The following is a 14,393-nucleotide window of genomic DNA, read 5'->3' on the forward strand; positions in this document are numbered from 1 at the left end:
TGGTTCTAACATTCACGGTGGGATGGTTTCTGATTTCAAGAACAATACTAGAAATCTCAATTCTTACATAGGTTCCAGGGATGCAAAATTCCTTGTAGGGAAGATGATGGAAAGGAAAAAAAGTGTACCAAGTTTTTCTTTTGATTTTAAAGTTGTTGAGAAAAAATTGAATGTTATTTTTTGGGCCGACGAAACATCAGAGTACAACTACAATGCTTTTGGAGACGTTGTTTCTCTTGATGCCACATTCAAAATGAATAAGTATTCTTACATTCTGCAATGTTTTCACATATGTTTTCTTGCTTCCAATAACGCATAACAATTTTTTTCTTTTAAAACAAATATGATATGGTTTTCGTACCTTTCACTGGGATAGATAATCATAAGAAATGTGTGACTTTTGGTGTTGGACTTTTGAGTAGAGAAGATGGTAGTTCTTACTCTTGGCTGCTTACAACATTTTTGAAAACATTCAAAAAACAGCCTACGCTTGTTCTTACAGATCAAGATCCAACTTTAATCAAGGCTATTAATCAAGTATTTCCAATGTATGCACACAGGTTTTGTATGTGACATATTACAAAAAAACTTCCAAACAAGGTGAATATTTTTTTTATATTCAAAACAATTTCAATATGTTTACTTTCTTAGTGCATATCGTTCAGTCAGATTTAATTTTTCTCAGAACAGATGATATGACTGAACTACATGTAAAAGGTGTATTCTGATAGAATAAAAACTAAATTCTGCAAGAATTCATGTATACACCATTCATACCCTTCATTCGTTGTTTAACACATTTATATATTTTATACCAATATATATTTTTTATTTTTTTCAGATAACATCTGAACTAGCCACAAACTCAGCTTTTCGAAAGCGTTTTCACTCCATAATTTGGAATTCTAAGTTGGAACCACATGTTTTTGAAAAGGAATGGAAATCTTGTTTACATGAGTTTAACATTTCAAATAACAAGTGGATGCAAGAGATGTATGGGTTGCGTAGGCGTTGGGTACCTGCATTCTTCAAGGACATACCGATGTCTGGTCTTATGAGAACTACATCATTATCGGAAGGCCAAAATTGGTCGTTTCAGAACAACACCCTTACCGGTTCGTATCTTTTAATGTTTATGATGACATTTGAGGGTGTTATGGAACGTTAAAGGCGTAATCAAGTTGTAAACGACTTTAACATTGTTACAACAGTTCATAGACTCATCACATCTAGTCCAATTGAACCACATGCTTCAAAAGTCTACACTCGTAAAATTTTCTATCAGGTGCAGAAAGAGATTTCTGATTCCGACAAAACTTGTTTCCAGATGAGTGTTACTTCTAATAATGGTGTTGACACTATTATTATTTTGGAGAAGCAAAAGAACATAACAACAAGGCAACCATCAAGTCCTGTTGTTGATGACAAACTTGAGGAATACCATTACGATTCTCTTACAGAGGATACCCAATACATGGTACGTTATTTCATTACCACCGTATACTTATTTGTTTTAATCAAACAACAAGACTTTATAACTAAAACTCTTATTTTATCATACATATTCCAGGTCACACACTCAAAAATAGATGGCTCATACAAATGTACCTGCATGCATTTTGAACATGTTGGTCTTTTGTGTAGGCACATATTTTGTGTATTTAAGTACTATAGTATTGAACAGATTCCTAAAGAATACATTATGAGACGGTGGCGTCGGGATGTTGTTCCAACATAATTGCTTAAAATGCGTTTTTCTAATACTTTGCTAGACTCTAACTCTCACATGACGGTTATTAAAATTTTCTCATATGTAGATCGTTGCGTTTCATTTTTAAGTCATGATGCATCGAAGTTAAAGTCATATCTTGAAGATTTGAATAAGTTGAAGAAAAAATTTGTAGATGATTGTCCAGCCCCCGAGATTCCATCAAGAGAATCATTCTACAACCAGATTATCGGCATACAATTAACTAATGATGCTCCCGATATTGACAACCCATCAGATATTCGTAATAAGGGAACTGGCAGTCGTGGTAAGAGATTAAAATCAAAGAAAGAAATGCTGGAAAAAGCATGTTCGAAGCCTAAGCGAAAGTGTGTTTTATGTAAACAGCTGGTTAACCATGATAAACGTAACTGTCCTCTTAAAAAACGTGACTAAGTAGTATGTTTTACATGTAGTTTTTGTTTTAATTTTATGTTACAGTAAAACTTTTTCGTTCCACAATAACTTCATTTATTGATTACATATTTCATAGTCTTTAATATAATTGTCATATATTGTTATATGCATTCCACTTTACATATATTTTTTCATAAATTCACAACCATTTCGATTTTTACATATATTGGTATATGCATTCTACCATAATATATTGTTATATGCATTCCACTTTACATATATTCTACTAGAATACATTGTTATATGCATTACACTTTACATATATTGTTACATGCATTCCACTTTACATGTATTCTATCAGAATATATTGTACCAATAATTATAACATTTTTTACCCACGATTAAAGTGTACACTAACTAGTATAAAACTTCCACAACAAATGCATATAATAATTACATTATCGAAAAAAAAACTTAACTGTATTTGATTCTTAGATTATAACATTTGATTCCACAACAAATGCATATAATAATTCTACCAGAATATATTCTACAAATAATTATAACATTTTTTACCCACGATTAATGTGTACACTAACTAGTATCAAACTTCCACAACAAATGCATATAATAGTTACATTTTTGGAAAACAAAACTTACATGTATTTGATTCTTAGATTATAACATTTGATTGCACAACAAATGCATATAATAATTCTACCAGAATAGATGGTACAAACAGTTATAGCATTTTTTACCCACGATTAATGTGTACACTAACTAGTATCAAACTTCCACAACAAATGCATATAATAATTACATTCTTGGAAAAAAAAATACTATCTTTTACCCAAAAAAAATATAAAACTAGTAGAACAAATATCATTCACATTCACCTGTCTCCCTAGAACACATTAACATAGTTCACCAAGCCTAATATCTATAACAAAATAAACCACTATACCAAAAGTCATTCAACATAAACCATCCTACCATTGATAAACAATTTCCCCAAAACGAACAATACTTCTCCCTGATTTCTTTCACTTCATTCATCACAACCAATTTCTGCATCTTTCTCCAACATACTTTTATGCTTGTTGTACTCCGATTTCATAAGCCTTGCCATGTATTTGATTCTTAGATTATTTAAAGCAACTACATCACTCTGTTTTTTTCCTGTAAAACCGCAATCCTAACGCCCTTCATTTTCCCCTATATATGACTCCATATGCCTCATAAGATATACTCCATAGTCTGATCCTTCTTTCTCTACTTTCCATGGCATTTTCATTACACGAGCTTTAATCTTGTTGAAAACTGTTGACTTTTGGTAATTCTTTGTTTTTAAATAGTTCCCAAGCCATTTTTTCTGCGATACAATACAATCAATTAACAATACACTAATAAACTCATGTTTTTTAAATATTATAAAAAATAAAACTGAATCATACCACACGAACGTGTTTTATTCCATAGATGTCCTCAACAGCACCATTCGGTTCACATGGTCTATAATATAGTAAGTTGGAACCCTAATATCAAAGCATATCAGATAATATTTACTCTTATCAACTATTGGGAAGAAAACTTGGCATAAAACAGAGTTTATAACAATAAGCTAATTTTGTATGTTAGGGTTACAATCGATAAAAAACAATAGTTAATTACATTACCAGTCCAATATCTTTAAGCTTTTCCGGTTTTGGTAGACTTTTAAGGTGTAGTATCAACATTGAATCAAACCATTTTTTAGTTCTATCAGATGACATTGATCCACCCAATATCTCTTCTACATGTACAGATTAAGAAATCAATCAAAACAACACGAGTAAATTACACGTATGGTCCCTATGGTTTGGGGTAATTTGCGCGCTTGGTCCCTAACTTATCTTTTTAACTCGGAAGGTCCCTATAGTTTGTTTTTGTTACACGCTTGGTCCCTACTGTTTATTTTTGTCACACGCTTGGTCCCTGTCTTACCTAAAAATATTATTATTTAAATACGGAAAAATGGTGGGGTATGTACGGTAAGATGAGGGTGTAGGGTTAGGGGTGTGTCTATTTAAATAAATTAAATAAATCAAGGGCAAAATAGTCTTTTTAGGTAAGACAAGGACCAAACGTGTAACAAAAACCAACAGTAGGGACCTTCTAAGTTAAAAAAATAAGTTAGGGACCAAACGCGCAAATTACCCTAAACCATAGGGACCATTAGTGTAATTTACTCAAACAACACATATTATTGGACTTGAACTAAATTTAAATTCAATACTAACCAAAAAATTTGTGTCGAAGAAAATCCTAGAAACCGATCCTAAATCCCTTAGTTATTCCATTATGTTGAGTAATGATGACCAACAGTCAATGATTATCGCATGAATAAACGCGTTGCTTTTAAAATAATATGTGAATCCTTGATGCAACACATGACTGCTCCCAATGTTCCATATCTCTTTCCTGATCAACAATTATAAAATGATCAATCATATAACACCACATTTTAAAAGCAAACCACAAAATTATATTATTTAACTTACCCATAATCTCTTTTTGATGCAAAAACTAAATTGTATAACGCCATTTCATCCTTCTTCACCTTGTCCCCAATTTTCACAATCCTTTCAATAAAAGGTGATTTTCCATATACCTGTATCTTTTTCTCTCTCTTCCCCTTTTTCCATTGCCATCATCTTCCTCACATACTTCAACTATTTCCAAGATTTCTTTTCCTCTTTTTTTTATCTTTTTTATAACTTTCCAACACAGCATCATCTGTCATTTTAATTGTTGTCGCCAACACTTCAGGCTGCTCCAAGAATTGTGAACAGGTTAGATTGTCTGTATTAACTACCTTTTCCACATTAGGTGTACTAAAACCTCCACCATCATCATGAAGATCCCCATCAACTACCAATCCTCTAAATGGAGAGAATTGTTCTTCCTTACCACCATCTGACTCTCCTTCTTTTCTATGACCATCAAAACTAGCTTCATTACTATTCATTCCTCCATTATCTGCCTTATTCACTTCCTTGAACAATTCTTGATTTTTTTTGTACCACTCCTTCAACATCAAGCTGTCTGGGAATTTCTCAATTCCATTTTTTAGAGCTTTTCCAATATTCTTTTTTTCGAACAATATTATTCCATAGCTATGCTCTATAATAGCTACGTATGCCTGTAACTTTTATTTTAACAAATCAGTAAAAAAATTCTGACAGAATTAATTTTCAACATACATATTACCTCACTAACATTGTGACACAGAATACAACTTAAATCAGTTAAGTGTGTATAAATATTCTGTAAAATCAGTTTTATGAAATTATAAAACACAATGTAGATTTTGGAAAATCAGTTTATGATATTCTAATTTACATTAAATTCTAATTAACATGAAATTCTAATAGAATTAAAGCCTTACCTCCTTATCCCCATACAATCTCATTAGCCCATTCGACATTTCATCTTCATCAACCATTTCTTCATCACCATCAACATTTTCAAAGTTTTCTGGTAGCTGTCTACCAAACCCCCCCCCCCCCCCCCCCCAACACTAATTTCCAACTTCTCTATTCTTTCAAGAATAGCACCCGTAACATTCCTAACAAACGGTAACCTCTTAACTATCTTCAATCCTGTAACTTCATGCTATATACATACACCAGGTACATAAAAAAACTTCATCAATTAGTTCATTAAACATATACTATCATACATTAAAGTAAATATTTAATCGAGATAACAAAATTATCGTCAAAATGAGTATAGGTCCACTGTAATAACATATCTTATCATCCCTTCTCCACAGCTGCTTTCTGCTGACCAAACAATCTAGAATATATTTGCACCAATCTATTTTAGAGAAGTATTTTACCATGACCAACTTATTCACAACATTTATTTGATTGGTACCACTTAAATTTGATTCCACAAATGTGTTAATGAAAAGGGTCAGAAAATTCAGCCTAAACATAAGACTGTCTTGCTTTGTGTTTTTGATCCTTTTCAGGTATTCTTCCCCATTAAACCCTTTTTTTTATCATAGTGACTTTTCCATTCTTGCAAAACTTGATTATCTTTCTCACAACTAGTCATGCTCAAGAAGTCTCCCCCTTCATTTGGTAAACCCAACATGTCATGCACTTTGTCTTTCGTAATTGTTATGACCATATTCTCCAGAACTAGACGGCTACTATCTGGATCATAGTGATCTAACAGATAGTAGTTAAGTAACCCCGGAGCAGTGTCCATGTCAATGTTCAAAAGTGAACCAAAACCCATACACACAATCCCAATTTTTCTGTGCAGGGGACATTACTTTAACAGCTGCACTAATCCTACCAGGAGTCATCCTAATTTCAAGTCTTCTATACCCTTCTGGATGGTCCTTTCTTACCTTTCTGACCTTCTCCTCTATTGTTTTGATATCAACATTTTCATGCCCTATTTTTCCCTTCTTTCTCTTTGGAGATTTCTTTGAATGTGCATCATTCACTACCTTTTTTCTCTTTACAACAGTTTCTTTATCTTCCATTTGCACACCAAAATTTTCCTTTTCGTTGTTTTTATTTGACCCACTCATACTCCCCAAAAGTAACACATTTAAATTTCTTGGTTTTTTCCTTTCACAACTTGCTTCTGAGGATTTATTACTATCCTTAGCAGGTGTACTTCTAGTAGAACCTTTCCTTTTCATCCTTCCAACAATTGTGTTATCACTTGGTATTGTCTCTTCTTTATTTTTGTTAACATCTGTTGAATCACACAAACATAATTACTCACTGTCTACTACAACATGAATACAATAATTAATTTTATACCAACATTCTCATAATTAAATTCTATAAATAAAATAATTTCATGCAATAATGATGTTACCTGATTTTCCAGATTCTACATTGTTCTTTGCATGTTCTGATCTTGAAGTTTTTTTCTTTTGTTTCTTTGTTTTGCTTGATCCAACAATATTTCTATCAATTTGCTCACTTTTGACACCTTCTGCTTCATATTCTGGAAGAATGCATTTCATAAAGAAAATATATTAAATACATACATATTCTGAAAGAATGCATTTCAGAACACCATTACAAAAACAGAAAGCATTCTAACAGATTATTTATGCACACTTAACATGTTCCCATTCTTAATGAATATAAACACAAAACCTTACTCTTATTCTACGAGAATATGATTCAAACACATACAACACTTAACATTTACATTATAAAAACAGAAAACATTCTAACAGATTATTTATACACAATTAACATGTTCCCATTTGTTAAAGAATATAAACATAAAACCTTGTTATTATTCTATGAGAATATGATTCATAGACTCTATACAAATGAAGTAAACCATCAGAATCAGGGGATTAAATAAAAAAATAATTGATAATTCTTAAACAAAATCAAACACATCCAACATTACCAACAGTAGAAGAAAGTATTTTAAATATGTTCAAATTCTTGAAGAATGCATTTCATATGACCATTACAATAACAAAAATCATTCTAACAGAATATTTCTACACACTGAACATGTTCCAATTCTCAATTAATATAAACACAAAATCTTAATATTATTCTATAAGAATATGTTCAAACACAAACAACACTACCATTCTCAATTAATATAAACACAAAATCTTAATATTATTCTATGAGAATATGATTCATACTTTCTATATAAATAAAGTAAACCTTCAAAATCAGGGGATTAGAACTACAACTAAAAACATATTTATTTTTCCAAAAAAACGAAAACCATGAAAAAAAACAAAATAAAAAAAAATCCTTCAAAAATTCTTCAAGAACATCAAACACATCACAGTTTTATGAAATTTTTTAAAAACTAAATTGGCAACTCTTAAAAACAAAATCAAACACAAACAACACTACTAATTCTAACCGAAAAAATGTTAAATATGTTGAAATTCTTGAAGAATGCTTGTTTCGCATATCAGTTACATTTAAAAAAAATTATCGAGTTTTAAATCCCCAATTTCATAAAACCTTAATCTACAAATAACCCCTTTTTAAACTATTTCGTTCTTTTTTACTTAAACTAACTAATCATCCACATGCAAGTGCTTAATTTGTAGAAAATTCCAAAAGAATGGTGTGTATTCAAATGATTTCCTTAAAAAACATTTTTATAAAAAAAATTTACCTATAGGCGGAGCGACGAAATCATCATCGTCTTCATCTAGATTCAACGTTGTTTCTTGTGTGTTCTTAAATTTCGATTTGAAAGAACTCGTCATTGTATTCCTCATTGCACTGCGATTTCTTTTACTTCAAAAGATCACAACGCAATTTATGTGATTATTCTTCAAGAATCGGTCACTTTATATAACATATACAACAGAATCCATCGATTTTAGGGTTGAGTAGAGAAGATATAGTTTGATTTTGTGTTCCGATACAGAGGGTAGTGGAATCCGGGTGCATGCGATGTTATAGGGATTATGCGGGTAGTTTTTATCAATTTATTTAGTTTCCTATTTTAATGGAGAGGACAATGTACACTTATACCCTTATTCAATCGTTATCTTTAATTGAGCACCCATTTTCATTTATTGTATATCATTTAAATATTAATCATTTTCTTTTAGAAATTAAATAATTGATTGGTCTACATTTTTGGATACAATAACACAATAGATACTTTAAATAGAATAACCTAAGCCTATATATATATATATATATATATATATATATATATATATATATATATATATATATATCACCCCTAACAGTTGTCACTATCACCACCGAATGCTACCATCGCCAACCGACCGCCACCACCGTCGACCACAAACATCTAATCTCACCTTCACCCCCATATCTCCTTCCTAAAACCCGATGAAACTTCCCCACCAGCCACCACAACACCGTTCACCAGCTTTCTGTCGGAAAATATTACTAGACGTTGGCCCACCAGTCTTCTCTTCGTAGATGTTGCCTTTATCGTCGGAGATGATGCCTTCACGCCAAAGTAGTGGTGTTCAGACACCTCTTAAATGTCGTCACCACCCTTCTAACGGGAGTTGTCCCTACCCAAATGTGGCCACCACCATCTTTCAGTGATTAGGTTTTTCAACCACCACCACCACCGCTCTAGCGTCGTTCGTCCAGTTACAACATCATCTTGTTCGTTGACGGTCAGGTGGCGATTGTCAGAGTAGGAGTTTTCAGATGCCCAAATCTTTCAAGATCTTTTTATCTCCGTTAATAAGGAAGCTAGATCAGATTGTGACATCCCCATTTTTATGGCCAGAAAAGACCAATTTCGTTTATTCTTTTTAATAAAAATCAGAGTAACTTCTTAAGAAAAGTGTTACGGAATTTGTTCCCAAAACAAAATATGATAAAAATTTATCAAAACATTTCTTAAAGAAATGTATTTTCATTACATTACAAAAACTTGGGATGTCAATCATCGATACAGATTATAAGCATAAACCAAAAACATCATAAGCCTTACAACATTCCCTTTATTTTTTACTGGCCTAAAATCCATAATCTCTTGCCAAGTCATCCAACTATGCTTTTGCCACTACCTTTAATAAAAGAAACTGAGTGGGTCAGGCTGGGGAGCCTGGTGAGCATATAGGGTTTTCAACCCACAAGAATTAAGTTTATTATTTTCATCAATCATTAAACCCGATTACCTGTTCCTATTTTTCTCATCTTATGTCCCTAAAGCATCTCTCATAAGGGACCTACCCTAAAGAATTTCATCGGGATTGACACTACTACTAAGGGGATTCCTCAGCCATATGTGTCCGTAAGGCAACCATGAGGGGATGGAGTACACCGGTGAACACATCGTTCACAAACACTTACAGGTTGCGAGCCTGCTAGCGTTCCACTAGACTTCCAAGAAAAGTTTGTGGTCATCATCCATACTCTGCTAGATGACTGGATCAATGTCAACATTGGGGCCTCTCATCATTTTATTTCACCAGGCACCAACTATTTCATCTACCCATGTTTTACCCAACATATTTGTAGATATAAAATACATACATAGTTCAGATCTGGAAAACAAAGTTTAAATCTTTCATACATCATAGATCTCAGAGTATAAAACATACATATATAGTTTAGATCTGAAAAGTTTAGATATGAAGTGAGAAAGTCTAGATCTGAAGGAAAAGGGGTTCGGATCTGGAAGAAAAGTTTAGATCTAAAAGAAAAAGAGGTTCCGATCCTTCATCCAGCATAAATCCCAAGTAAACAGATAATATATATATATATATATATATATATATATATATATATATATATATATATATATATATATACACACACACAAATTGCACGTAATTTATATAAAATACTTCATATCTATGTGTAAGATGAATGTGACTATACACTCACCTGATACGGAGTGATTCAGACAACACTTCACTTCTTAAAATAGTATTCTCTAACAAAACCGGGAAGTTTGCTTCAAAACCGAACTTCGTGTGGGCAGAGTTTCAAACCGAAAAACTCTTTTTCTTGGAGACTCCGGGATCTACGAGGCTTTCTTCTAGAGCTAGAAAGGTTTCCTAGGCTTTAGGGGGGTTTAGGGAGGCTAGAGAGAGAAGATTTTGGAGTGAAGAAAGTGGCTACCCTCGGCCTCCTTTTATAGGCGAGGCCTCGGACGAACGCGGGGCGTACAGCTCGGCCATACACACGTGGCGAGATTTCGGTGGTGGTGTGTGGCTCATCTTGGACCACAGAAGACAGAAGTACGTTGGGCGTTCCGAGCTTCGTACGCGGGGCGTAATGCAAACGTTGGGCGTACCCCCTCGCACAGCCTTCGTGATTTCCCACTCCAACTTCAAAAATTCATATCTTTTGCGTATGAGCTTGGATTTTGACGTTCTTTATATCCACGCGTAGGCGGGACTGTACTCTACGACTTTCGTTTAGACTTCATCGTCTAATTCTTGACCAATTTTAAAATTAACGATATGAGAAGATTACACTACTAAACGACCGTGTAGAATTCATAAATTCTACATACGGACTCCATTTTCGACTGTCTTTTTATCGTTGAACTACTATTAACGAGACCTTCGATTCTCATTTAGGTTGTGTCGGCTAAAAACCGCTCGATCTAGTATTCGAACTTCGGGTTGTGTACTACCGATCCGAAACTTAGAAAAATCATAACTTCCTCATACGAAGTCAGATTTGGACGTTCTTTTTATGCACGCTCTCGGTTTAACGATCACTACGACTTTCTCTTAGATCGCTAGGGCTAAAAAGTCTTGTATCGTAAATTCACTATTTACGTCAAGCAGTGTCATGCCGGTTCTGTCGCGAAACTTTGACAGGCCATAACTTCTTTGTTATAACTCAGATTTTGGCATTCTTTATATCTCTGGAATCCTTGTCACGACCATTACAACCTTCAATCATCGATATCGGGTTTATCTAACATTTTATTTTTGACGCTTATATTATATTATTATAAACAAGTAATAAGCACACCAAAGCACATAATTCACATAATATTCAAGTAATTAATCTTATTAATTTAAAATGGGTTACAATGGTTGACCTAGACTATTACATCATAATTAATGCTTAGCCCCGAAACACGGACATTACACAGATCTTCTACAAAATACTTCCTCCATGTGAGGTGTTTTTGGGGGTTGAAGAACATAGCAATTTGGGGGGGTGGGGGGGGGGGAGAGAGAGAGAGAGAGAGAGAGAGAGAGAGAGAGAGAGAGAGGAACAAAACTTTTTTGGACTAAAACTATAGAATTTTGACAACCACGTGGACTATTTTTGCAATTTTGTCTTTTATTTGCCCCTAAATTTTCATCATTTATATATATATATATATATATATATATATATATATATATATATATATATATATATATATATATATATATTTCAATTTTATTTAAATTATGGCTCATCTGGTATTTTGTTTTAACATAAATAAAATGAAACGAAAAGGGAGCATCAACCTGAAATTACTTTTCCCTTTTGTCGACCTAATTTAAGATAATTATAATTTAGTGTGTTTTTCAATTTATATTAATTAAAGTTTCGATCTTTTTATATTTTTTTTCCTCTCTTAGGTTGGTAGATGTCATACCACACATACCATATTTTTGCACTGTGATGTCATCGTCATTTCATTTTTCCCTTGGTCCACAAAACTGATAGGCATAATACTACACCTTACCATACTTTTATATAACTTTAAATATATGTAAATAATATATCAATATTATACTATATTTGTATTGTAGGGAATTAAAAACCATAAATTTTGATATATTTTCAATAAACTTTGAATATATATATATATATATATATATATATATATATATATATATATATATATAATTTAATAATAACTAGGAAAATGCCCGTGCGTTGCACGGGTCATCCTTTTTAGAAAAATATGGCAGAAGAATATGGTAGACAAAAAAGGCAAAGAATAAAAAATTTAGCAACTTTTTAGAAAACATATGGGGAAAGTCTTAATGTTAAAAAGTTTGGTTGATAATAGAAGATGGACACAGTATCAAAATAGAAGAATGTTGGAAAATTGGAGGCTAATCTGTAAATGGATTAAAGAAACATAGCACCTTTGGGAAAATATAAAAAACATGAATGACGGAAGAATATGGTAGACGAAAATGACAAAGAATAAAAAAAGGGAGTTGAATTTAGCAACTTTTTAGAAAACATGTGGCGAAAGTCTGAATGTTAAGAAGTTCGGATTGATAATAGAAGATGGAAAAAGTATCAAAATAGAAGAATGTTGGAAAATGGGAGGCTAAGTTGTAAATGGATTAAGGAAACGAGCACTTTTTGGAAAATATAAAAAACATGAAAGGCAGTAGAATATAGTAGACGAAAATGACAAAGAATAAAGAAAATGGGTTGAATTTAGCAATTTTTTAGAAAACATGTAGCGAAAGTCTGAATGTTAAAAGTTTGAGTTGATAATAAAAGATGAAAAAAGTATCAAAATAAAAGAATGTTGGAAAATGAGAGTTATAAATGGATTAAAGAAACCAAGTACTTTTGGGGAAATCTAAAAAACATGTGAGAAAACTCAGAAATGAAGAAGGTCACTCTTTAAACATCACAAGCGGGTAAGGATGAGCAGCGGAACTGGATACCCGCTTTCGGAACCACAACCGTTGGTTCCATAATTTAAACCACCTTAAGCGGTTTTGGTTCGGGTTCTTATTTTTATGGACCTGCTTCCCGCTGTGTACCCGTCGGAACCGGTATATATATATATATATATATATATATATATATATATATATATATATATATATATGGAAAAGTGAATATACCCTTAAGGGTATATAAGCTTAGGTATCCAAACTCACCATACTACGTCGTTTTGTATCATATATACATTGTAATTGTCCAATGTAAAGAAACTGAGAAAACATTCTATTCCATTGATTGATTATTGATCCTTCAACGTACAAGCATTAAAGAGATCCTTATAAACAGGATCAGATAAACTAGCTAGAAAATAGGCTAAAGATAAACATAGGAATAAACTAAACAATACGTGATTATCTAAATGGAATAATCTAGATGTGTAAAATAGATCCGTTACTCCCCCCTCAAGATGGAGCATGAAGATTATGAATGCCCAACTTGTCCGATAGAAATTTGAGACGATCTGATCCAAGTGGTGTGGTCAACAAATCAGCTAACTGGTCATGAGTCTTGATTTTGACAGGTGCAATCTCCTTAGACTCAACTCGTTCCTTAACAAAGTAACAGTCCATTTCCACGTGCTTTGTACGTTCGTGGAAAACAGGATTGTGTGCAATGTGACGAACAAATTCATTATCACACAAAAGGGGAGTGGGTTTGTCCAAAATAATGTCGAAATCAGCCAACAGCCAACGAATCCAGAGTATTTCACTAACTGTGACAGCCATTACACGGTATTCTGCTTCAGCGGAGGAGCGTGAAACAACAGATTGTTTCTTGGATTTCTAAGAGATTGGAGCACCCCCTAAGATCAAAAAAATATCATGTCCATGATCTCCGTGAGAAGGGGCATCCCAACCAATCAGATTCAATGTAAGCAGTGAGCTTAACGTCTCCTTCCTTTGGTAAAAGTATGCCTTGCCCCAAGGTGTTTTTCAGATATCGAAGAACTCGCATGGCTGCATCCCAATGGTTTTGGCGAGGATAAAAAAAAAGTTGACTAAGCACGTTCATTGCGTAAGTTATGTCAGGCCTAGTGGCTTGGAGAT

Source organism: Lactuca sativa, chromosome 3 (assembly GCF_002870075.4).
Source record: "Lactuca sativa cultivar Salinas chromosome 3, Lsat_Salinas_v11, whole genome shotgun sequence".
Classification (NCBI taxonomy): Eukaryota; Viridiplantae; Streptophyta; class Magnoliopsida; order Asterales; family Asteraceae; genus Lactuca; species Lactuca sativa.